This window comes from Anguilla rostrata, chromosome 6, assembly GCF_018555375.3.
Source record: "Anguilla rostrata isolate EN2019 chromosome 6, ASM1855537v3, whole genome shotgun sequence".
NCBI lineage: Eukaryota > Metazoa > Chordata > Actinopteri > Anguilliformes > Anguillidae > Anguilla > Anguilla rostrata.
In genome coordinates, this window is record NC_057938.1 from 4,792,159 (window position 1) to 4,818,341 (window position 26,183).

The 26,183-nt window shown below is 43.6% G+C and overlaps 1 protein-coding gene across 4 annotated transcripts in view; it reads left to right on the forward strand.

Moving 5' to 3' along the window:
- The window catches only part of tnr (tenascin R (restrictin, janusin)), a 177,871-nt gene that overhangs the window by 75,862 nt on the left and 75,826 nt on the right, over nucleotides 1-26,183 (forward strand). The window contains exon 1 of one of the 4 annotated variants that reach the window (XM_064341666.1): nucleotides 25,072-25,190. The exons of the other annotated variants lie outside the window; for them this stretch is intronic. The gene's annotated coding sequence lies outside the window, so the exon portion shown is untranslated. Of the gene's footprint in view, nucleotides 1-25,071; nucleotides 25,191-26,183 lie in introns of those variants that run through there. 4 annotated transcript variants of the gene reach the window in all.

The following is a 26,183-nucleotide window of genomic DNA, read 5'->3' on the forward strand; positions in this document are numbered from 1 at the left end:
ACCTGGGAAGTGTGTCAGTGAGTAGCATTTCATTTTGTATGATTCACTACTTATAAACAATAAATTACTTATTAAATGCAAACTCCGACAGGCAGTTCAGTGTAATGGTTAGGGAACCGGCTTTGTAACCTACGGATTGCAGGTTCGAGCCCCAGGTTGGACACTGTCATTGTACCCTTGAGCAAGGTAGTTAACCTGAATTGCTTCAGTATGTATCCAGCTGCATAAATAAATACTTTGTAAAAATGCATACGTGGGATAAATTCCTGTAATATAATACAATAAGCCCACATACGGTAGAATGAGAATAACGTATGGCCAAATGTACAGAAGGTTGTTCCCTTAAACATGGCCTTAAGGTATACCGTACAGCTTATTACATAGAAACCTATGCGCCTTCGTTTTGACAACGGAGTCCGGAGGTCGGAATTTTCCCAGCGTCCTCTATTCCTACGGGGGTGTAGGTGGCACTGTGGACCCCCCCCCCCCGCCCCCCGGATCCGAGGGTGCACTCCATCAGCCGTGATTTCGCCATAACGGTCACGGACTGTAATCTCCTCCCGTCCCCAGTTTTCCAAAGAAAGTGACCGTCGTGGCTCTCTGTTTTTTTTTTTTTTTGAAGACGGCACAGAGAAGAAGGGGGCCGCTCGCATGTAATTTCCTGCTTTTATAGAAGCTGCCGGAGAGTAATGCCAGCTCAGCGCTTCTGTCCACTTGATAGATTCTGCTAATGCTGGGGGATTGGAGGTACCGAAGGGGGGGGGGGGACTGGGGGGGGAGGGGCGGAGGCCGGTGAGAAGCAGGGGGTGCAGATGGGGTCAAGGGTTCTCCCTTCTCCAAAAAAAAAAAAAAAAAACCTCCCCAGCCATTTTCTGCAGCTGCAGCTCATAAAAACAAATGATACTTCCCATTCACGCAATGTGCGTGTTTAAAGGCTTGGATCTGGGAGTAATGCAAACCTATGGTACAGACTGTGTTCAGGGCTGTCCTCTCCCACCCTTATTTTTTCCTTTCTGTGCTTATATTACAATATCCCTTCATTTATTATTTTAACCCATTTATTATTGTGTAAGAACAATAAATGCGTTTTGTGTCCAGAAAAAAGAAATTGGGGGCTCAACAATTCACAGTTGTTGTTATTATACTAATTAACATTCTCCGCTGCTGTAATCCCTTGCATCTCAAAGCGTGTCTGTCTTGACGGGCAGGGGGTCTGTTATGAAGGGTAACGCCAGTGATGGGGAAGCTATGACTGTTGACCTTTTTTTGCGAATGAAAAACACCATGTAGTCACCATTGACTGGGCTCAAGCCGTGAGCGAAACGCGAGCTTGTAAGGCCGAATCGCAGATATGACTGAACACCCGCAAAGAGCTCGCGATTCGAGCGGAATTTAATCTCGGAGACGTGAAGGAAAAGTGAGCGAGATTCCCACCGGTGGGGAATCGATACCGGCCTGCGCAGGCGGGGGGAAAGATTACCCGAGAAAGAAATTTATTTTTCTGTCCTCACTCGTCTTTCTTCCTCCGGCCAGTGCCATTCAAAACAGGGAGAGGGCAAAAAAAGAGAAGCCTTTTCAATTTGTTTTTGTTTTTGACAGACAGTTGAACGTGTTGGATATTTCAAGCAAGGCTTCTGAGCTTTTTTTTTTTCTTTTTTCTGGAAGGCAGCAAGCTGAATTCTTCACAGAATTCCCAACCAGGAAATGAGCAACTGAATAATTGTATATGTGGGAAAGCCTAGCAAATGTCATAAATAGATAAACATAAGACTCAAGTGTGCATAATTTGAGGGCCATTGCAGGATAAGTAATTGGGTTTCACACAACCTGTGAGTCTCATTAACCCAAATGTGATTGCTTTGTGTTAGCATCACTTAGCGATAACCGTTTTATTTTTTCTGCCTTGGTTTGATGATAAGTCAATACAAAGTGTCAGCCCATGAAAGCCAATTACATGCTGCAGGGTCTAAAAATAACAATGAAAGAACCATTACTATCTGGTTAAGAGGAGCAATGGATGCTTTATTTTTGATGGACCCCTTTCAGAAAGTTATTTAATGTTAGAGCCAATATAATTTGATACAATTGAATTAATTGATATACATATATATATATATTTATTTTTTTATTTATTTTTTTTAATCTTTCAGATTAATTATCTTTCTGAATTTAATTCTCATTCTTTGATTACATTACATCCACTTTTTTTAGCAGTCACCAAAATGCCCTTCATTGTTACTATTGAACATGCCGTACATCATGGATAATAACAAACAGTGTTTGTGAACTGAGACTAAGACGATTAAGACGGAAGCAGTCACGTTTATTCCATAGATCAAGGTTAAGGGCAGATGTTAATTGAATCCAGACCGTCTGGTGGTATAGTACAGTATGTCGGTGCTGGACAGAACACCGCAGCCCTCAAATGCAAGAATTATACGATTAAACGAAGTGTGTCCGGTGTCACCTGTAAAGGTGAGTGGGTACCTAATGGTATTGAACTAATACTGGTGCAGTTTTAATTCAGATCTGGATAAAGTCCAGCCCCGCTCCCATCCCATCTCATTCTTTTGACAGTTTCAGGTGACACATGTGTGACTGTAAAGGAAAGCAGGTGCAGGGATTCAACCAATATTTGTCCTTACCGGCGATGTATAACTGAAATTCAAGCTTCTGCTTTAATATTCAGTATGGTGAACCACAGTGGAAATGAGATAGACAGTGTGGTCAGATTTTTTTTTTTTTTTTGCCACAGTCAACCACAGAGAATGACAAGAACATTGTAGTATAATGGAAGTGTCATAAACACATTTTCAATATCAAACCCTTATCCACCTTTATATCAGAATGTGGACAAGTATAAAGTCTGATAATTCTGAAGGCTATTGGAAAATCCATCTGAAACATTTCATAAATTGTGTGTAGAAGCCCCATACTGCTGTGTATTTGGGAACAACAGGTACTAATGTTATTATTAATGTGAAAACGATGTACTGTACATCACTGAAAAAGTATGCATTCATGAAAAGACTACATGAGATGGCAAATATAGAAAGCGTTATAGCAATTTTCACACATATTGGACACAGAGGAGATTATTCTAAAATGTCGAAAAAGTTGTTCACTTAGTAAACTTAAACTTAAATGACTTAAAGTCTTTACCCTGTATGAATAAGCAATCATGTGCACCAGGTGCAATATTGTTAGACATTTTTCCTCTATAATTATTAAGTGTGTGTTTTATAGCTATCAGTAAGTAGTTTCTAATATTACCAGTTTAATAATATGGCATAATAGGGGTCCGTTTGGTTTTCGTGTTTATTTGCTTTGAGATGGAATTGGAATTAAAACTTTCTGCTGCCTCATTATTTCACACCCACTTCAGAAAGAGTTTGCTTGAATTGGATCAAATGCCGCACAGCATCACAGGGAAAGCTGAGTCGGTAATGAGATGAGACAGTTTCTTCAAAATCAACAAGAGGGTCATCACTGGAAGCAATGAAACACAATTTAAAACAGAAATGAAGTGCCAAGTTTGAAACCAAGATCGTTAGTAAAAAATGAGATTGGTTTGCGTTTTGTGATAACATGAGATTGTGTTGGCGATGACTCACCCTTCTTCCTGCTTTGCCAGTGTGTGTGCGCTAAAACAGTGGAACAGCATTTTATGGAATTTGCACTGGAAATATAAATAGATGAAGACAGTAGAGGTTAATTAAAGGACCTGGGCCTAATCACAGGAGAAATACTCCAGTTGTCTCAAGTATACATATTTCTTGGTACTGATCTCATTTCCCTCCCCCTCTCCCCCCAACCCCTTGCTTCATAACAATTGGCATTTTTGCAGCCAGGACATGAAACAGTTTTATATAATTGTTATGTTTCTTGGATGGACATTTTAGAGGTCGTTTCTGTAAACTGCTAACGGATGCATCATAATGGGCACGTTCATCACTTCTGAGAGCTCATAATTAAACTGGAGGCTAATTTCTGGCCACTTTGTATTCAAAGGTTGCAGAACTTCCCTTGTCACATGTTTCGCATCACCTTAGCAAACACCACCGCCAACGTCTAAACGCCCACCGCTTGTTTGCTCAGAACACAAGATCCTTTTCTAACCTCCAGAAAGCCATGGCAAATGAGTTGCTCAATTCCTCTGTTAATTGACCATTTTTTGCTCTTTCTGAGAGAACTTACATCTGCCTGTTCTTCACGATCTTGACGATCCAGTCAGTGGAACTGTGTTGATGAGTCATCTCAACGATCTGAGAGTCTGACAGTTAAACTTTACAATCGAGGAGCAGAAGTAGGAAATGTGCCTCCACAACCTTCTGCATGAAACAGGTTACATTATTTATATGAACTGCATTTATATAGCGCTTTTATCCAAAGCGCTTTACAATTGATGCCTCTCATTCGCCAGAGCAGTTAGGGGTTAGGTGTCTTGCTCAAGGACACTTGACCGCAGGCGGTTTGAACGCACCCTCGACTGCAGACAATCGGTCTTACCTCCTGAGCTATGTCACCCCATATATACAGTATCAAACTGGCAACTCCGTAAGCACATCAATCAGATTGTCCAAAGTAAATAAATAACTAAATAAAAAGACAGAGAACTATCAGAAGATGCATTTGGGGGCAGACAAATGTTGCCCTAGTAAAGATGTGTGCTGACTGAGTATCCAGGCAACACCGATGACCTAATAATAGCTTATTTAAGGCAGCTGCTCCTTGTATCCCAATCAGCCAATCAGCTGTAACCTATGTAAGTGCTTGTGACAAGAGCGAGTCCGTGGAATCTCTGAAAGGCCTCTAATGCTGAGTGTATGCCATTTACGGGCACCCCACGGACCTTTTATTGTGAATGCTTTAACCATATAAAACTAGGCTTTCTGAACAAACTGCAGAAGTACTAAAATTAAAGTTTCAGACAATATCTGATTTGATTGTAAATTAGAGTCGTTTGTTCCCTATTTTTCTCTGTTCATTCCATTTTGCTTATGTCTACTTGATGGAGCGCATGTCTTTGGAAATGCACAGATCATGCATTGCATATAGATTATTTTTATTTTTTTATTCCCAACATTGACCAATGATATTGGGAAAGTGAGATTAGTGGAGAAAGTGAGCATGAAGAGATAGAAATGTTTTTCTTTGTTGAACAGATACAGATGCAGACGGTGCTGCCTCTGCTTATCCCTACTGCTTGCACTCATAACTTAAACTGTTGAAACTGTTGAAACAAAAGCAGCACAAATGAAAATATAAATCAGATTTATAAGCCAGTAAAATTAAAATATTAGCCAATAGCCTCAAACAATCTGATCTTTGAGATGATGGGAGATAAACTTTAAATGAAGTGGGTAAACTATTTATTGATGTCTTTTTCAAAAGGTGCTACTGTAAATAGCAAACGTTTGAAACTTACATCTTGTATGGGAGTGTGTCTTTTATCCTGAGCCCAATAACAGAGAGTTTTCTTGGAATGGCAGAAGTTAGAATTTCTTTTCTTTTTAAAAAGTTTTTTAAAAAAAACTTTTTTTTTTTTTGAGCACTTGCTATTCATGAGACAAAGACAATTTGGCCAGGTACTGCTTTGCAGCGTTTGAATACACACGCTTTGTGTCTGAGAAATGACAGGCAGTCAGTGAGCATATGTTTTTTTTTTATGTCCGCGGCCTTGATGGAGTTTGACAGGTGAACACCTAGTCCGGTGTTCGGGGTGTGTCGCTGATGTAAAGCCTTTCAAGTGCTTCAGTGCGCTCAAATTGTATTCCTGACTGAATGTAGGCGCTGGCTGGTTTTGTAAAGGAAAAAAAAAAAAAAAAAAAAACCTTGAATAAGGGCATTACTTTTTTTTTTAAAAACTTCATGGGAAAGATTTTTTAACTTGACAGGAGGTACTTTCGAAATAAATAAACAATGAAATGAAAGCATGTATACTATGTGTTGGAGCATACAAAAATTGTTTCAAGCCATCTGTGAGTCAGTTCAGTCAGGTAAATTCTTGGGGGACCTTGGCGAGACTCTATGCAAAGTAAGTTTTAATGTGTACTGTGTGCCGTTTTAATTACAACCCATCAAAAAGTATTTGATGTGTAATCTGTTTTGTGTGTGGGACGTCCCTCGAGGCACATCATCTCTTAGGTTTTGCATCAGGTTAAAAATAAAACACGCGTTATAATAATAATGTAGAATGTGTTTTTTTTATTGGCTCAGAGCAGACCAAGGTCAAATAAATATTTGTTTTGGATTCAAATACTTTTCTGTGCTCTCTTGATCTTGAGCCTGGTGTATTTGAGCCTGCCAATATGACCAGAAGGCGGGGTTTGCACTTTTTGAGAGTGTTTCATTGGTTCCAATACACCAGACAATTTCAGTAATGCGTAGAAAATTATTTAAATCCAAAACAAATACGTATTTGACTCAGGTCTGACTCAGAGTGACTTCTTCTAATAATTAAGAATCAGGAGCATCGGTTCCTGTAACAATAATTACAAAAGGCCTACACATGTACAGTACACTAATGAGGTGGATGCAGTGAATCACAGTTTGTTCCTGGCTTTCGTAACTGTGAGGATGGTAATAAGCAGGGCTCTGAGGTCTCAGTGTTGCTTTCATATATTTGTTTGGAGTCATTAATTTCTCAAAGACCTCCATTTCAGCACCAAACCTGCAGGGGGGCTGCAAGGGGGGAGGGCTTCACTTTATGATGCCTCCCTCTCAGACATTCTGCAAGGTGCTCAAAAGCAGGGTGATGACTTTTGATTTTCTCTTTCTTATTGCCTTCAGATATTTCACAGCTTTTTATTGATTTCCAGTCCGGTTCTTCGTGGTTCACAGGTGGGAAAGAAGAAGTCGCAAAATGTAAGAAAATAGTTAGAGTAACGCAACATTCTGAAGCCAATCGCCTACAGGTTCACAGAACCACATGATCTTCACACTGATGATTGACGATTTATTGATGATGTTTGATTTGAATTGTACATCAACTCATTCCACGCACTTGGCTGTGGAAAATAAAACACATTTAAATCAAAACAAATGTGTCACACTGCAGAGCCTTCTGTGGGCAGATACTGTATCCCCTGGGCAGTGACACAGAGACAACCCTGCCAACTGTAACCCTTCTGTCAGTGTGGGACGTTATAGTCAGTTATGCCTCACATCTTTAGGGACTGCAAGTCACAGTCATGTTTTGACACCAGTAGGTGGGGCACATCAATACGCCAAGTGCTTTATCAATACATTTCCCCACACAGCCCTTAGGCTGCATGTGTTAAATAATGATTGTTTTCCACAAAAATATGAATAGCATCCAATTAGTCCACACATTGGTTGTACTTTGATACAGTACATTACATCCACATTGTGTAATATGAAGTGTTATTAGTGCCACAACGTTTTTTTCCTAGCTCGCTGTATACATAATTTCTAAGATATGCACAATCCAGCCACATAGCATAGATCAGGGCTGTCAAACTCACATACAGGAGGGTTACAGTGTCTGTCTGTGTTTTTTTTTCAACCAGTAGCCAGCTATGGCCTTGAGGACTAGGTATATAGATTTTTTACCTAATCAGCAACTGAAATAAATCACTGGTGCTAAAACAACCCAAAAACCGACAGAGCCCGTGGACTACAGGACTACATTCTGACTCCCATGGCACAGATGCTAATTTTCCTGATAAAGTTAAATTAGCCTTTTGAGCTAGCAAACCCTGAGCAGAATTTAGTGACGGGGAGATGATTTTCCCTGAAGGGTATTTTTAGGTTGTGCCGATTGCCTTTAGAATGAATTGATTTTCATTATGATCGTACCTAGATGAGAAAGATCACTCAACCAGGAGCTCTCATTCTTCTGATTAACCCCATTATTGATATAATGGTGAATACTTACAACGTAATTAAAATAGGATTTGGTTTGAAATCTAATGTCAGCACAAAGAATTATAACCGGGTTACTACAAACACATTTTAACTATACAATAAATATGCAAGATGGTTTTCATTCATCAAACATTTTGCTATTCATATATTGTTAGAATATTGACTCCGTCGGCAAGCTACTCTGTTGTGATGGCAAGCTTTCAGGGGAAAATGGCACTCCACTGCTTAACCTCATTCAGGTAGCAGGTAGAAGTGCAAAATTGTCCGGCAGTGGCGTGCTAGTATACCAATCATGCTTGACCGTTGTCCTTCCAAATATGAATTTATTTGAGGTAACATTTGAGGTAACACTCCATAACAGTGCTTCAGTCTAACCATCTGCGAGCGTGGCAGTTTTCACTGTATGGAATGCCTTTTCCAATTCCCCTTTCCTTTGACAGGCTTGCATTATACAGCACACAAACGTAGCTGCCTGCTAAGAAGGGCAGCCTTTCAGTTAATCTTTAGCGCAGACTCATTACACTGTTGCCATACCCAGACGTATAGCTTAAGCTTGCCTGATGGTACCTGTAGAGTCACGATGTAATTATGGCATGATGCCAGCTTGTAACCCACTGTAGCGCTTGTTTGCACATCGCGTTTTGGAGGTGTCAGCTGGAATGGTCTGCATCCAACAGGATGAACCCTGGTCTACATCCAACAGGACACATGCAGACACACAAGCATACCCTACACACACAGCACTCGTACACACACACACACACACACACACACACACACACACACACACACACACACACACACACACACACACACACACACACACACACACACACACACACACACACACACACACACACACACACACACACACACACACACACACACAGGCCCCCATATGAAAAACCATTTTCTGACAAGTATTTCTGTAATTAACTTACAATTAGAAGACAGGTGGTGCAGAGTTTTGGTGAAACTCCCATGTCCACACTCCAGAGCTTTTTTCCTGAAATATTTGAAAACTATTTCAATCCACTCAAACTCGAAGAAGTTAGTATAATTACCGTAAATTCACCTAAGGGAACTGCGGGGTGGAACTGTAAAATTTCTGAAAGGCAGCCAAAAAAATCTTTTTTTTGGAAAATGCTTACTTTAACCTTACTTTAATGCTTACTTTAGCCATGAATATTTGATCACATTACAGCGTCTGCCAAACTACGCGGACAGCTAATCCGCTTAATGCACGAATGTAAAACGGACAGTCTGTCCGCGCCTCAGGTTCAAGTTGGCGAGGTGAAGCACACACAGGAAATGGGGAATAATAAGTCACGCTGTTGACTGTCGTTTTTAATGCCGGTTTGTACCATTAGCTCTGACGGATTGTTGGTTTGTATGGGGGTCCAGCTGTGCCAAGTTGGTGCGATGTAGCTTTAAGGAATAAGAGAGAACTTTAGTCATAGAGGGTTGCTTCCAGGAATTAGTTTCCTGAAAAATACTCAAATCAATTCATTCCACTTGACTATGAGTTTATTTGTATGCATCATCTCAGTTGCTGGCAGGCAATGAACAGCCATAGAAAAAATGCCATTGAGTCTTTTTTTGTTTGTTTTGTTTTTTGTTTTTTTCATTCTCAGAGACAAAGAGGACAGCACAATGTCAGAGTTTTGCCTCTGTTACTTGTCTCCTCGTGTTTCCTTGGAAATAAATATGCTTTTGCGCTGGTTTGTGATTAGTCAGTTTTGTTTTTCATAATAATTCTGTGAAAGGAATCTAAATTCCATAAGTGGAAAGTCCAGGGGTCAGAAAGTCCTGCCATTTGCTTCTTCTACCCAAGAACTAAGCTGATTTCACTAATTAGCTCTACTTCATGACAGAAGGGTTATGCTAATTAGCATATCCAGGTGATTGGAACAAAATACAGGGGAGGGCTTTTACTTTCCGAACCTCGATATGACAGAGAGAAAACAAGGTTGTTGGATGCTAAAAATGGATAGAAAAGTTGGCTCATTTCTCAAATTATACAATTTATCAGACAGTATGATTTCAGAAATGTGCATATATTTACTGATCAGATCTTCCTGGCTTCCCTTTCAAGGAATTATATTTGGAAGAAAGGGAATTATAGCCAGAAAGTGCTCAATATTTATTTATTTATTTATTTATTTATTTATTTATTTATGTGTATGTCGCTTGGGTAGTTTACTTGTGTGTACAGGATGTCAAAGAACACAATAAACATGCTGCAGTTCACATTTTGATTTCAAAATGTAATACTGGATCCTTGTCAAGGCAAAGTTCCAGACTAACTGTACATGGCGAGTGTTGCCTCAAACTATATCCAGGGAATTTTGTGACAAGGCTTTGGAGAAATAAGAATTCCTATCACTGTGAAATGCAAATAATTAACCGCACCCGGCTGTCTTGGTTCATAGAACAAAGATGGTGCGATATGAAGTCATATTTAAGCTCCTGCCATCCGTCTTATTGGCTGATGGCTTTTCCCATGCCTTCAGGCTTCCACCACGGATGAGATAAGTCAGATATTTGCAAAAGACCAATGAAATATATGGGAATGTGGCAGTGCTCTTGTTATCGTGCATATAAATGTATGAAAATGTGAACTTCGTGTTTGCTCGGAATATGATTAAAATCACTTGCCATTATAGCCTGCCATTGTTATCACTAAATTTAGATGAGTGAGAAATGGGCATGACTGTTGCCTCACTCCATTACCGCAGAAGCACTGTCAGAGCAGTTTTTTTATTGATTACATGCTTCACTTGGATAATTCATTGCAAAGGATGTTGTCATGCCTCTAGGACTACAGTTCCCAGACTCACGTTGGAGTTTCATAAAAAAATATTGAAAACGATTTAACATGTTTGTTTTGCCGCTGCACAAGCTGAGTGGGGGGATAAACCTGTAAACATGCCAGGAAATTTGAAGAGTTGCCTTTCTCTACCGTCATTAAAGTCAGCAGATTGCCTCATTTAAACATTTTACAATATTGCATAAAGCCATGTACTGAAAATTCTGTCATATATATTTTTGGCAATCAAATTCTGGATCTTCCCCTACCCTTCAATTAACAGGAGACACAGTGTAAGGGTATGGTTCATACCCTGTCTTTGAGACAAAGCATCAACATGACTGTGGGCCAGGGTGTCAGACAATGGCTTTTAGAGACTGGAGACAGTCTGGGGTCTGAAAGGTTGGAGTGACTTACTGGGTTCGGGCTCATGAGTGGTAAGGTAAACACTTAGGCATTGGTGTGCAGTGAGGTAGTGGGTGGGCTGCACTGATTTCGAGGAAAGGCTATTCATTGGCTGAGTCCATGCAAGGGGTGCCACAGTGAAGCCCTAGTGACATGCCCAGAAATTCCATAAAGGATTTCCTTCCACCTTCCCTTCACTATTACACAGAGACACGCAGATGAGTGATATGTGATATCCGTACACCATGATCCCCTCTATACAGACTCTGATGAAGAACCCGCTCCTATCTGGGATTAGCTCATGTACGACATAAGACATGCTTCGTTGTGTAGTGACTGGTTCAGTACCGCTCCAGTGATTCCATATGTGTGAATTCGCCTCCAGGCTGAATTATGATCCCTCTGCTGGAGACAACTGCACCCCCCCCCCCCCCCCGCCCACGCTAAAAAAATGGAGGGGTAAACAGGGACTTGCTCCTCAAACTCATCTGTATTCAATAAAGCTCTATTAACCAGGGCCTCCTGCTCCTGGTCCTTTGAGCTGGTTAGAAAAAAAATACTCATTTAAAGCGAATGGCTTCAGTGGGTGGCAAAATTAATACAGGTCTGAAATACAAATCAGCTGACAGTTATCTACCTTATTTACCACAAGATTTTTTAAAAATGTGATGAATAAGAAATTGAGGTGTGCCCATGTTAAGCATGCAGAGCACACGTGCTTTCTTTCAACTAAGTTTTGTTGAGAAGACTCCTAAAACTGGGGCCTCTCTCTCTCAAACTACTCATTTAATTAAGTCTTCCAGGACCCATAACAACTCATTAAAAACACAACAAATGAAAATTAAAATTAATGAATATTATGCTGAAAGCTAACATCATTTGGCAATTTGTTAGAAACCAAATTAAGTGGAAGAAAAAATACACTTCCAACGACACATTCATTTTTCGAAAGAAATTTATCAGATAATTGTCAAAGAGATATTTAAAAAAAAAAAAAAAAAAAAAAACCCTTATCGGTATTCAGGTACTGGCTCGTGAAACCCGGTTCCCTCAGCCAGGACAGTGCCGAAGCCGAAATGTGCCGGGGAGCCCCGTGGGTTTGGAACCACACATCGAGTCCAGCGCTCCTCTCTGCTCTGAGCGAGCGCTTGGCAGAGCACAGAGATGAAGGATAAACCCACAGAGAGCCTCTGAAGTGCTCTGCATCTTATTTATCAGGAAGCCGGGGACGGAGTGCAGCACAGTGGTAAGGACTGGCTTTACAAAGTGCAGGTTGTCGGTAGACACGCCGTTGTACCTGAGCAAGGTACTTAACTGAAATTGGTTCAGTAATATCCAGCTGTATAAAGGTACAGAAGCTTAATTAGTGCTGGATAAGAGCTGCTAATGCCGATGTAATGTAATGTACATTAATCACACCCTCGTACAGTACAGCAGTAGAGCTGCCTCCGGTTTCTAAAGCCCTGTTAAAAAAAAATATATATTAAATGAAATCTGAAATTGAGATAATGTAAGCATACAGGAGGAGGGAAGTAAAGAGGATATTATTTATGAATATTTTTTAATATGTTATTTTATTATTTATTAATATTTTTATTTAAATAGCATATCCTTTTATTGAATGATGCTTGTTGTGGACATATGGTCATATTTAAAGAAAAGCTGCAGTGTAAGGAACTAGAACTTGACTTGCTGCCTGAACTGAAGAAGATTTACATGGCTGCCCATATCACGTACTTCCTCCCTTAGCCCCTCCCATTAAATGGAGTGGGAGGGGTTAAGCAAGTGGTTTCGAATTCTGTTGACACACAAGCTCTCAACTACCGCTGAAAAACGTCTGTTGGAAAAAGCAACGGCTGTAATCGACACGCCCGGAAATCCCACCGACAGAAATGTTGACATTATCTTTTTTTTTTTTTTTAACTGAACTCCCGGCGGACACGCGCAGTGTTTACCAAACGCAGCGTGTTTCTGTAAGGAAAGCTGCTGTGCTGTTCAGACGGCGCTGGGAGAACGCTGTAAAAGCACACAATAACCCGCGCCGAAGACGCACGGCTGGCGTCGGCCTCCTTGCCTTCTCCGTAAATCCCCTTCCAGGCGAGGAACGATAGGCCGAGAAGATGGCCCGTGTCCACCCCCCCCCCGCGTCTCCCCTCCGACACACCCTCTGTTCTCTGACCCGCACGGCATGCTTCACCACCAGGGGGACGAGCAGCTCGAAATGGAAACTGAGAAAAACAGCCGTAGCATTAGCCTGGACATTATGGACACTGCTGAGTCACACTGACCAAAGAGATGTGGTGCCAGGGGCTAAGCTCAGCTGCCTCCATGAGGCTGATTATTATTATTATTATCCATCCATCCATACATCCATCCATTATCTATACCCGTTTCTCCTGGTCAGGGTCGCAGGGGATGCTGGAGCCCATGTACACACTGGACAGGCTGCTAATTTGTTGCTGGGCACACACTCACATTCACTCACACACTCATACCCTATGGGCAATTCAGAGTCTCCAATCAGCCTACCTGCATGCCTTTGGACTGTGGAAACCGGAGTACCCAGAGGAAAGGGTGGCCATGCATATTTGTAACATCTGTAAATATAAGCATTCAATTGAAAAGTACTAGCTGAACAGCACTTAGCTGAAACAAAGCTGGGAACACAAACTTAGTCCAGACGGTCAGCTGACTCCCAATAGGTCGTGTTTCCATGGTGATTTGGGTGAATGGTCACCACTGGCCCAACTTGAGTAGGCAGCATTTCACACGTGGGAAAGCAGCCTCTGGTAAAAATGGCTTTCGATTGCTTCTGACCTTGGCAGTGCACAGCTTCCCTGGTGGCGTAATCTACTGCCTTGAAAATCGACTATGCCAACAAATTTGGCAGCGGGATGACAAAGTAGCTTGCCCATGTAAATTCCTTAAAACAGCATAATGCTTTCCACACATGTCTGTGTGTGTTATGGATGACCTCCTTGGGTAAAAATGGCTGTCAGATTGTTTCTTCACTTTGGAACAATCGATTTTACACCATTATCTAAGTTTTTTATTCATTTGTTTTAGATAGAAAAAGGCTTTGAATTGCTCGGTTTTTTGTTTAATGTCAGTGTGACAAACCCCCTGATGATTAATATGAGCTATAAACATTGTATAATGGAAAGGTAAATGCACACGTCCTCCTGTCTCGTCAGCTGTGAAAAGACAAAAAATGTTCTTATTTGAATATTATGAAAAATTGCTTTAATATAAAACTGCTAATAAAATCTCATTAGTGCTCTGACACGAATTAAGGGTCTAATGAACAGCGGTTTAGACAAAAAAAGACTATTAAATGTGAGCTCGCTGGTTTTAAAACGGCATTATCTTTACCCAGCAATACCCTGGAGTTTTGATATTGCAGGTTGCTGCTCAGATAAGAATGAAACTCAGGTCTTCTGAAATGACATCATTGAATGATGGACCCTGAATATACAGACTCTAGACTCTCCACATCCAACAATGAAACATCAGTATTCTTGTATGGTAAGTAGGGCATACTCACTATACATGAATACTGATGTTTCATTTCTGGGAAACAAACCACTGACTTGGCAAACAAGATAAGAAAATTAACAATAAAATTTACTGCGCCACAAAATTTTCTTTTCTGTCAATTATAAGAAGTTGTATGTGGACATATTATATATAAAGCACATGCAGCTACAGGAATGCGTTTTCATAAGATCAATTGTGTGCTCTTATCTGTACTAATATACAGTACATATTAAGCAAGGGTGTGTATACTACACCATGACCATATTAAGATCAGATAGGGAAGCCCACAATAGTAGACCTTGTCTGCAGTAGAAGTGCATTTCCTTCTGTACCAGTTTCCTTGAAACAAAAATTGATTGTATATCTGTACAGACCTGTTCAATAGTTTTATGGCCAAAAATCCTTCAGGTACAGGTATGTAATGCCAGATGTGTGTCTGTTGTCGAGTGCTCGGTCATCTCACAAGGGGATCTACCTTTGGGAAGGTAAATATGCTCACGGCATAAGATTGGAAAGCACGGCCGCCCTCGAATTCGTCCTGCGAAACTTGTAGTCTGCCACACGCTGGGCTGTGACAGATTGTTTTCTGAGAGGGCACGGAGAGCAGAGCGACAGGCTGAAAGAGACTCTCACTTCTCCATCGCTGCATTCTGCTCATCCCTCCTTCCCTCCCTCCGTCACCCCCGACGGGCAGAGTTCACGGCCCCGCGCCTGGAGGAGGCACTTTCTTAACTGGAGCCAGCGGGCGTCCAGAGGGCATCTGATTGACACCCCCCCCCCCCCTTTTTTAAACGCCATGCCTGAACAGTCAGCCGCCTCCCTGTGGAGATGCTGCCGGTGGGTCATGTCCAGGGCTGCTGCCTGCCCTCCACGGCTGCAGTACCAGGGGAACGCGGCGCAGGGAGGCTAGCCCAGGAGAGCAGCCCTTTCATCCTGAACATCCTGAAGTTGGTCAATTATAAATTCTATAAATCAGAAAAAGGGAGCACTGTATAAGTTCTATAATCTGGACAAAGGGCGTCCAGCATCCCAACATCTATAAACAGGACAAAGAGTGTCCAGCATCCCAGCATCTATAAACAGGACAAAGGGTGTCAGACATGCCAGCGTGCAGCCGATTATGTCTGGCTGTAGCACAGGGTAACCTGGCTAATACAGGACTGTTGGTAACCCTAGGCTTGGCTCTTTCCCTGGCCATACTCGTAGCATTGGGTTTATCCTGAACACCGGGAGGTTCTGAGTTCAGTTCCAAGCTGTGGTGTGCTAAAGACATGGGAGTGGGGGGAGTGGGGCTTTTTGGGGACTCGTTATGACTGAAACGGACAGGCGCCCCACCCCTCGTGGGTGTTTCCGCACGCCAGGTTCGAGCCGGTGACAGACACAGGACGGGACAGGCTCCCGTGTGCCCACTCGAATCTGCCGGGGTCCTACGGGGAAATGTGTGGGGAGAGCCAGGCCTGAGAGCCCGTGTCAGCGGGGGTGTTAGCCAGCGATAATCACCGCTGGGGGAGGCTGAGCGGGGAGGGGCGCGGGGGGGGGGGCCCTGTCTCTGCACCGGGAGGTCAGCCGTGTCCATGGAGACGAGGGGGTGACAGCCGCACGCGTCAGCTGTGACAGGCGCCGTCGCCGGGCCTCCCCCCGCCTCTGTCGAGCCCGCCGCCGCCGCGAAAACCGACCGAGGGGTCGAGCTCGCCGGCGCCCCACGGGGGCCCTCGGCCCGCGCCCATCAAAACTCAGCCCATCAACGAAACCGCCACCCGCCCGGCCGACCGCAGATCTCATCGCGGCGGCTCTTCCGGGGCGAGGCGGACGACCCCGCGCTCCGGCCCCTCTCTCGTCTCCCCAAACCGCCGTCACCGGCCGCGGTCAGGCGGGAGACGCGAGCTTCGCCGAAATTTGCGTCGCCCCAGCAACCGCTCAAAAATTTGCCTTCAAATTAAACCGGAGATGCGCGCTCATTATTATTATTGTTGTTGTTGTTTTTTTTGTTCTACTTTTCCCCCCTTCTGGAGGTGAATTAGTCCATTTAACTTTAATGTTCTTTTGCCACCTTCATAATTCATGAGAAACGCAGAATTTATAAGTGTTGCAATTATGCTGATTTCAAGACGGGATTCGTGAGCTTTGCGAATTATTTATGAGACCCAGGGATTTTCTGAAGAAAATGCGTGTACAAGCCGTTCCCATCGCACTTACCCATCACACTGTTCTCTCCACTTGTGGCTGAATCTACTCATTGCTGTATAGTCATTATTGCTGTATAGTTATTTGACAGAATAATGCCGTCGTTCTTTTCCAGAGGGACATGGAGAACATTCATTGTGTTCTTCACATTATACAATTGCAGCTCTGATTATTCAATCTTATTATTTTTCCTGGAGCAGTCTCAGCAGGTCAACTAAGGCTAGTGCACAAGGAAATTTTAAGAATTTCTGATTTTCTACGAGATAACAGCCCTGGTTTTTCCTTCTTGAGCAAATTTAATAGAACATACTATATATAGTGATACAATTTAAAGAGTTAATAATATGAAACATAGGACTTTTGGGAAGCTTTAAGTGGTCTGTACAGATAGACGTGAGTTACAGTAGGTTATAGATAAATATAATTAAAATATAATAACAAATAATAAATGTATTTGATAGATTGTACAGTCACTTCCAGTAATGGTAAGTGTAATACATTGAACTCTATGCATCAATGCAAAAGAGGTATTTATATCTCATTGTAACATTGTTTTTCAATGGTAATGAAATAGGTACCTTTATTACTAAAGCAATTCTTGTTCCATTCAAAATCTAAATTGTCTTTGCGAAATTATATGTAACCCGGTACAATAATATCTAGTTGCATGCTTGGAAAATTAAAAGTTACAATAGGGTTCAGTCAGACACTGTTATAACATTACATTATCGCATTAACACCGATAATATTACAACTCAGGAATGGCAATGAAATCACGGGAAATATGAGGCATTAATAAATTAACTATTGTATGCAAAATAATTGAGGCACACTTAACCCCCCAAAAAAAAAATACAATAAAAGAATGAAGTAAATAAATACAATCCTGTACGTATGCTTGGATAGATACAGTTATAAAGGGAAGAGGCTATGCTTTCAGGAATCATATGGCACAAAACACTCTGTTTGTCTTGAACCCCAGTGCTATAAATCCACACAGGAAGCAGAGGCCCAGCATAACTTCGAGCAGAACCCAAAGTGTACTATGGTACCGCCAGGTAGGACCGTTCCACATCGCAAAAAAAAAAGGGGGGCGGGGGGTGTACGTTTTAAGCACTCCATCAAAAAGCACAAGCCGATTTTGCACGCAGGGCTGCTGCGTGCAACGGGCTGACGTACGAACGAACAAGACAAACGGAGGAAAGTAATCGAACGAATCAAAGTCTGGCCCGGCCGTCCTTGGTTGCCAGGGTCGAAGGCAGCGTTATGGATTGAGCCGCGGGTCTCGAGCGCATCGATCATCGCTCGCCCCACAGCGCTCATCGTTTCTCGGGGCTTCGTCCGTGCAGCGGCGGGACGACGGTGGCGTTACAGGCCCGCGGAGCCTCCCTGAAGGCTAACGGCCATTTCATTATGACAGGGAGCGTGCGGTGCTCCTCTGCCTGTCGGGGACTGGTGTTGTGTCAGAGCTATCTTTTGAAAATCTGTCTTCATTACCAAGTCCGAGTTCGTCAGGCTTGGTTTCCTTCGAAGACGCTTTAGGAATTACGCTCCGCGATTATGGTTCATGACATCGTGACCCGGACAACGATTGACCGTTTATTTCACGAGGAGTCATTGCTGGTGTCTAACTGGTGATGTGTTTTGTTTGTCAATATGTTGTGTGTTACATGGCATCTGTTCATCCTTTGAATTGACACAGACGATCCCAGATTTTGAACTGAAGAACGTGATGGGAAATATTGTATGTTTATGATTTTATTTGTACTTTTTATGACCATAGGTTGAATGTCTGTGGATAATTAAACCAAGAGAACATTTTAACTATAACATACGTATAGTATAACATACGTAAGTTTATACAATAAGATACAATATACAATAAGTTGATAATGGGCCTCATTCACGAAACATGTGTACCATTACATTTGATCGTTTCGTGAATGCGACCCTATGAGTATACAGCACAAAGAACAAAATAATAACTCGGAAAACCCTGCTTCTGTTGCGCTTGTACTGTTGCTCCAAGGGTCAGACACATTGATTGGGAGACACTTCTCTCTACATATCTCTTACCCTGCCTGTCATATCTCGCCTTTATATGAGCAATAAAGATAGCAGCTGGCTTGCTGAACTCTGCCATGGTTTGGAGACTCCGAGCAGAGAGAGAGCAAGGTTGAGAGGGGCAGAGATTACCCATCATTCCCCTCTCCATTCGGCAGAAGTAAATGCGCAAGAGTGGGTGACTCATGTTCCAAATGGGTTACAGCATTTAATGTTAATGGCCAGCTCTTGCATTCATACAAAATACAAAAAAGGTACGTCTTCATCTACTTGCTTCCATTCCGGGTCTTTATATATATATGTATTTTTTTTTTTTTAAGGGTCAAAAAAGGGGACCGGATTTACCAACGGAGAGAAAGGGCTCGCGCTTTTTTTTTCAGACTTAAATTATAAATCAAATGAAGGCCTTTTCTTCTGATGGCTGACATCAAGGTCTTTTCAATTCAATACCGCTGAAAGAGTCGGAAGGAGCTCCTGTGTCCAGCCGTATCGCCGTCACAACACCAATCTCCCGGCCTGCGTCGGACGAGATGATAAAAGCAAACCTTCCCCCGGATCTGCCGGCCGGAAAATTGGAGAAGCCGCTTCTTCTTCTTCTTCTTCTTCTTCTTTTGTTCTTCTCCGACACAAGTACCCAGAATGCAGTGCGTGAGTCAGCCCAGTCATTCAACAACGGCGGGGCCGCTGCAGCTAGCCACGAGCGCTAAAGCCATTAAAAAGCTCTTGATCACTCGTGGCATCCCCCGAAGTACATTACTTGGGCCGCCAGGTCCGTTACGTGCCTTTTAATGGGTCCTTCCCCCCTCTTTGAAAGCGCAGGGGAAAAAAAATACTTGGTATTCTCTTGGTAAAGAAGACGGCATTTATTATGTCTTTATTAATTTAGTAATTTGGAAAAAAAAAAAAAAAACATTGGTCACGCTGCACCGACCAACTTTTACTTTTTTTTTGTTGTTTTGAATTGATGTACTGTAAACACAGAAGAGAGATTTGTCCTTTGGTTGCTTGCGCTGCTGCTGTTGTTTGGGTTTTACCTGCGGGGCTCTGTTCGTTGTACAGTGCGGTGTCCTGCGAGAGAGCCTCACATAAAAGCACTGCCAATATCACAACGTCTGCGTGGGAGGAAAACAAAAGAATGATCTGAGCTCCTGGGGTCAAAGCCCTTTTCAATGCTGGAACCGGGAGAAAACACATCCTTTTTTTACTCGCCTACAAATATAGATTAGCCATTTTCTGTGTGTGTGTGTGTGTGTATATGTTTGTGTGTGTGTGTGTGTTTGTGTGTATGTGTGCGTCCGTGTGTTTGTGCGCGCGTGTGCATGCGTGTGTGTGTGTGTACGCAAGTGTGTGTGCGCGTGTGCATGCGTGTGTGTGTGTGTACGCAAGTGTGTGTGTGTGTGTGTGCATGTTTGCGTGGGTGTGCGTGTGTGCATGTGTGCGTGTGTCTATATCTGTCCGTGCGAGGGTGTGGGAATCTGTGTCAAACGATGCCCTCTTTCTCACCCCGTTCCCCGCAGTTTGACAGGGCCCCTTGTTTGTTTGCCGATAGTGACTCCGGGGCTTTTAATTTGCGGCGGCCTCGCTAGCGGATTGATTTATGGATTTTAATCAGCTGTCTTATCTCGCATGCCGGAATGTCAGATAGTCATAGATAGAAGCTGCCAACTCTCTAATGTGCACGGCCTGCTGGGAAGCGGGTGCAGTCGAATTTAATGACTGTGGGAGAGGCCTGTGCTCCAGCGGTTTTGGGTTAATTCTGCCCCCACCAGCAGTCCGCGGGAGGCATTCTGATGAGGGCGGGGCACCATCGAGCGCTGAATTTTCTCAACCCACACCCTTTTGTGTCACATTATTTATATATTACGAGAAGTGTGTATTTCAATATATATTACAAAAAGCTCCAGGATTCATCTCTTTGACGACAACTTTTAAAAAATTTTATTATCAAGTGCACCCATCAAGTGTGTTGTGACAGAAGTGGATGAGCAACTTTATTGAAGCCATGGCAGATATATATATTTCGGCTAGTTAGTGTTGCTGACCATCCATTTGTTTGGTTTCCTCTCTTGCCAGGTTGGTATGGACAACCAAGCTAACCTGGGGAACGGTAATTGAATGGGGAATGCAAAAAACAATTAGAAAATCTGTTGCATCGTGCGAAGTCGAGGATGAGCAATTCCTCTGTCTGATTATAATATCAGTGGTTACGTGCAATTCATCATAAATTGAACCTGGCGCTCTGGAGAAGATCATACATTGATTAAATTCTCTGTTTGATTTTTTTTTTAAACACTGTACTGGGTGGCCTACTGATGCTTCAGCTGTTTGAGGTGTTCACTACCAAAAAAAATAAGTTAAAGGTTGAACTGATTCTGAAGTCCTTTTGTTTAATGAAGATAAAATACCTGAAATCATGTATTATGTATTAAACCTTATGTAAATCATGTATTAAAACGTATTGTGACGTGACAGCAATACTGCATTATGAGTCTTCTGTAGCCCAATATCTCCTAACTATATGCAGACAATGCAGACATTTTAATTGTAACCTCTTGAGATGCTTAAGGTAACCTAGATCCAGAACACAATGGATGCATTAGTTGTGCCTGAAGGAGAACACTTATCTAAAAGCTAAGTACATTAGTATTCTCGAAACATGAGGGAACAATTGTGCCTCCGAAGGAGACCTCTTGTGATTGGCCCATCCGCCAAGACATGTTGGATTCTCCCGCCTCCTTTTGTTTTCAGGCCACGCAATTTGTCTTCATTTAATTTCTCCGACTGTGCGGCGTGCGAGTGTTCCATATGCATGCATGCATGCATGTTCAAGCCATTTGTAAATGGAGGCATATGCATTTTAATTAGATAAGACGAAGGTGTTTTTTTCACTGTTCTGACAGCTGGTTATAATTCTTCCATTTACTGTTTATGATTTTCCCAGGTTTATATACATATATATATATATATATATATATATATATATATATATATATATGTACAATATAGATTATACAGGGAAGCATTTTAAATACAAGAAAGCGTTGGTATAGACAACATACATTTGCCAAAGAGGTGGCGTTTGATAGAGATAGGGGAATGAGGTGTCATGGCGACAAGAGCTGACAAAGCTATCAAACATTGTGTTGTCATCGATACGCTGGTTTAACTTGTCAGTTTTTCTTATTTTTCTGCAAAGCACAATCTTTTGATTGGATTAATCAAGTCACTGACTGACAGCTAATTGTAGCTCCGCCTGGTGATGCTGTTGAGGTGTCCTGGTCTGTCCATCACTATATTTTGCTGAAAGGTTACTCAGAAATGCATTTCCACACATTGTGACGATGCCACAGACAGACAGAGCAAGCAATGTTTACACTCTGATTCTAATTCTGGTGTCATCGCTAAAGGTGCAACATCACCAATACGTGATTGGAATGTTAAGTGAACATTCTAATGTTCGCATAACAATCACTACTGGTAATAAGAAAGCAATGGAGTTCTAGAACACTGACTTGACAAAGCCTACTCATCAAGCATAAAACAGAGGGCAAAAAAGCATATGTAGGTCAAGACCGCTCTCCACCCTCCCTCCCTCCCTCCCTCCACCTCATCCTAATCAGCTCTGCCCTGTCCAGATGGGTTTGGGCTGCCGGCCTCTCTGTACCCATTTTCTATCCTTCATGGTCCTGTGTGTTGGCCCAGCAGCGGGGCGGGAGAAAGTTGGGTTCAGCCGTTAAAAGGATAACAGCGGCGAAGGCGAGGAAAGATCAGTGTAACGAACATCAAAGCCAGAGCGTTCGCTTCTTTTCACCGCACGTACCACGCCTTTTTTTTTCCTCCTCCAGGTGCATTTTTTCAAAAGCCCCAGTTTTTTTTTTTTTTTTTCCAGCAGAAAAGAGAAACGATGAAAAGCGCCCTCCCCTGACAGGTAATAAATGGCCACGGCGAGGGAATCCATCTGCAGCATCAACAAATCGGAAATGGGATAGCCGAAAAAGATAAGGAATTACAGGCAGAGAGAGCGATGATTCACAGGGAGCAGAGGCGGGAATAACACCGTTCTCACTCTTTAAGGCCAAGAAACTTGTGTTTGGGGGGGGGGCATGGGGGGGGGGTCCCTGGCACATGGCACGTAAACAGCCCGCTGCACGTGCTGTAGCGCACAAAGTTCTCAAAGTCCCTCCCCATGGCAGGGTATTTAGTGCACGCGCTCCTGTGTAACTGGATGATAGTAGCACCTTCGGAATTAACAGGATTTAATCAGGGAAATTCAGCAAATGCCTAATGTTCTAAATTCCATTCAAGGCTACAGACGGGCGACAAATTAAAGGGGAAAAGACAGGATAACGTGTCTGTTGGACCACCACGAGCCACTAGAAAGGCTTCCGTGCGCCTTGGCATAGATTCCGCAAGTCTCTGGAACTCTACTGGAGGGATGGAACACCGTTCTTTCCGGAAGATATTCCCTCATTTGGTGTTTTGATGACGGTGGTGCAGAGCGCCGTCTAACGAATCGGTACAAAACCTCAATCGAGTTGAGATCTGGTGACTGTGAAGGCCATAGCATGTGATTCACATCGTTCCCATACGTTCTCATAAGCACCATATGTATTCTGTAAGAGTTAATTTAACACCGAACATTTTACTGTGGGGTATTTCACTGTGCACCTGGACAGTTTATATCCAATTATCTGCCCCCACCCATCTTGCGGGGGGTGGGGGGGAACGCCTCTTACATCTTATTTACCACCTATTTATTTTTGGCCGAGCAGTAATTACACATCATCTTTCACCATGTGGTGTTTCCAGTGCAGTGCATTTGTATAAATAGTGTGACATGTTTGTATTATGTGTTGGAGGTGGGCATCAAATTGGCATGAAAGTTCCCTACTGCCCAGACCCACCCTGAATTTCAGTAACCCATGCCAAGTGTCTAATAGCTGCACTGTAAGTGACCCTGCATGCTGTGTTAATGAATAGCTTTCAGGATATACCTGTATGTGAAAAAAAGAAGAAAAAAAAGAAAGAAAATTGTAGTTTTCCAAATAGCTCACTGCTGCCCATGCAGGTCCGCTATTATCTGTCACAGTGAAATGGTTGAACCCCTCGTTAGACCTTACACTAGATTTATAACTGCACACGCACTGCTTTTATTATTCTCGTGGACATGGTAATACAGATGCCAAGAAAATTCAGGGGAGTAATAGAGCTAAAGTAAAACTGAGGGTATTGCTTTGGCAGAAGGTTTATGAAGAGATGCTTACTATGCTACCTATATTGCCAAGTGAACTATATACTGTATGTGCTATGCTGTGATGTCTTTATATTGAGCCTGTGCATTCTGATATAAACCAACTACATTTTTTTATTGGAAATTGATTTCTCTGGTTCTGTTTTTTTTTTTTTTACCTTTGAAACCCAGAGGTTGCAGGCTTGTGTTGTTTTTTTTTTCACTGTTGAATTGAGCATGCTTGTGTGGATCTCATGTGAAGGAGGATTATTTTAGGGGTGGCACCAGCATCAGACTGTAGCCACATTGGAGTCCCCCAGCCCCCCCACCCCCCGCAATATTAGTTATACCACTATCGGAATGGATGATGGACTGGGGTTGGGGCGGTGGGGGGGGGGGGTTGGTGGAGACAAGAATTCATTACAAACTAACAGTATTTATTTATTTTTTCTATCAAGTGCTCAGACCGGGCATTATGTTGTCCGGTCAGGACCACAAACCGGACCTGTACAGTTAATCCGAAAACCATTTCGATTGAAAAACCGGGGGGGGGGGGATGCCGGCGACCCTATTTCATCTCCCCTCCACATTATCTACTCTACACTGCTAGTTTTATCATGTCAGCAGCAGTGCTCAAACGCGGGAAGGTCACAGCGGGGTGCGGGGGAAATTGAACTCGGCGGCGTTAATGGCACTTCGCGGTTGACGGGTTCCGCGGACGCAGCGGTTTTCCCAGCCGCGCGAGCGAGGGGCGGCTCGGTTAGCACCGTCTCCCCCCCCCCTCCGCCCCGCCCCAGCCGCGACCGCCGAAAAGACACGCGATTAGGGGGCGTCTCTCCCGCGCTCGCGCTAACGAAACGGAAACCCTGGAACCTGAGCGTGCGACGCCGTACGTCCGCTCCCCCCCGATCGGGTGGCGTGAGACAGAGAGTGGCGGAGCGAGTGAGGGCTGGAGTCCGTGTCAGTGACGCCTCTCCTCTCCTCTCCTCTGCCGGTCACCAGGTGCAGCACGACTCCTCACTTTGGAGGGAGAGGGAGAGAGAGAGGAAGGGATCATTTCACACGCGCTAGGTAAGAAAACAGAACTCCTCCTCTCCCTGGTGTCTCGTGGCCGGACACGTGCCGCTGCTTGTTTACAGTGCTGTTTCGGGCCTAGCCGCCGATACCGGAGAGATTTTTTATTTTATTTTTTTTGTCTATGTACTGTTTCTGTTTAAGTGCGAGTGCCTCCCGTTCCTGTGTGCCAGTTGTTTTCTTGCCTTCCGTTCTCCCCCCTCGAGTGCTCCGGGCTTTTCATACCGAAATCACGGAGTCGAGACGGGGGAGGCTCATTGCGACGGGCGTGCCTCTCCGTGCCCCGCGCCCTTTAGTTACAGTTGTTTGCTAATTACGGTAGCGCGCTAGCCCGCATTAATGCCCCCTTCCCGCCAACCCGACTGCGGGCACGGTTTCAATTAGCGGGCCGGCTCCTTCTGAATCCGCCGTGACGCTGCTTCATCCTCCTCGCCGCTGCCTGGGAACCGCTCAGAACTGGGGGGGGGGGGGGGGGGGAAACAGAATCTTTCCTGCTAGTGCAATCACACGGGGCGCTTACGACCGAAGACACCCCGTGCGATTGTTATTTTTTTGGCGGCGTGCTCATGCGGGGGGGGGGGGGGGGGGGGAAATGAGGATGTGGGGAGGTGCAGCTGGCACCAGAGCCCCTCCAGAGGGGTCCAGGGGGAACGTGGCATCTTTAACGTCTTAATGAAGCGCTTTGAAGGGACTCTTAATTGCCAGTGATATGCGGCGAAGGGCCTGGGATTGCCAAGTGACAGTTTTAGGGAAAGGCTTTGATCTTGGATCTCCAATCAGCGTGAGGATTACCAGCCGGCGCCACGCGTGATTAAGGCGGTGACAAACAGCCCCCCCGCGCCGGTGAACCGCTGAGCCGTTTCGCCCCTAGCCTAGCCGAAAGCAGGCCTGGCGGGCGTTCGTGTGCGCTCGCATGCTAATGATGAGGGGACCTGTGGCATCTCTGAAAAGGGCGGCAGGCCTTTCCAATGAGATGGCGGCAATCTGAAG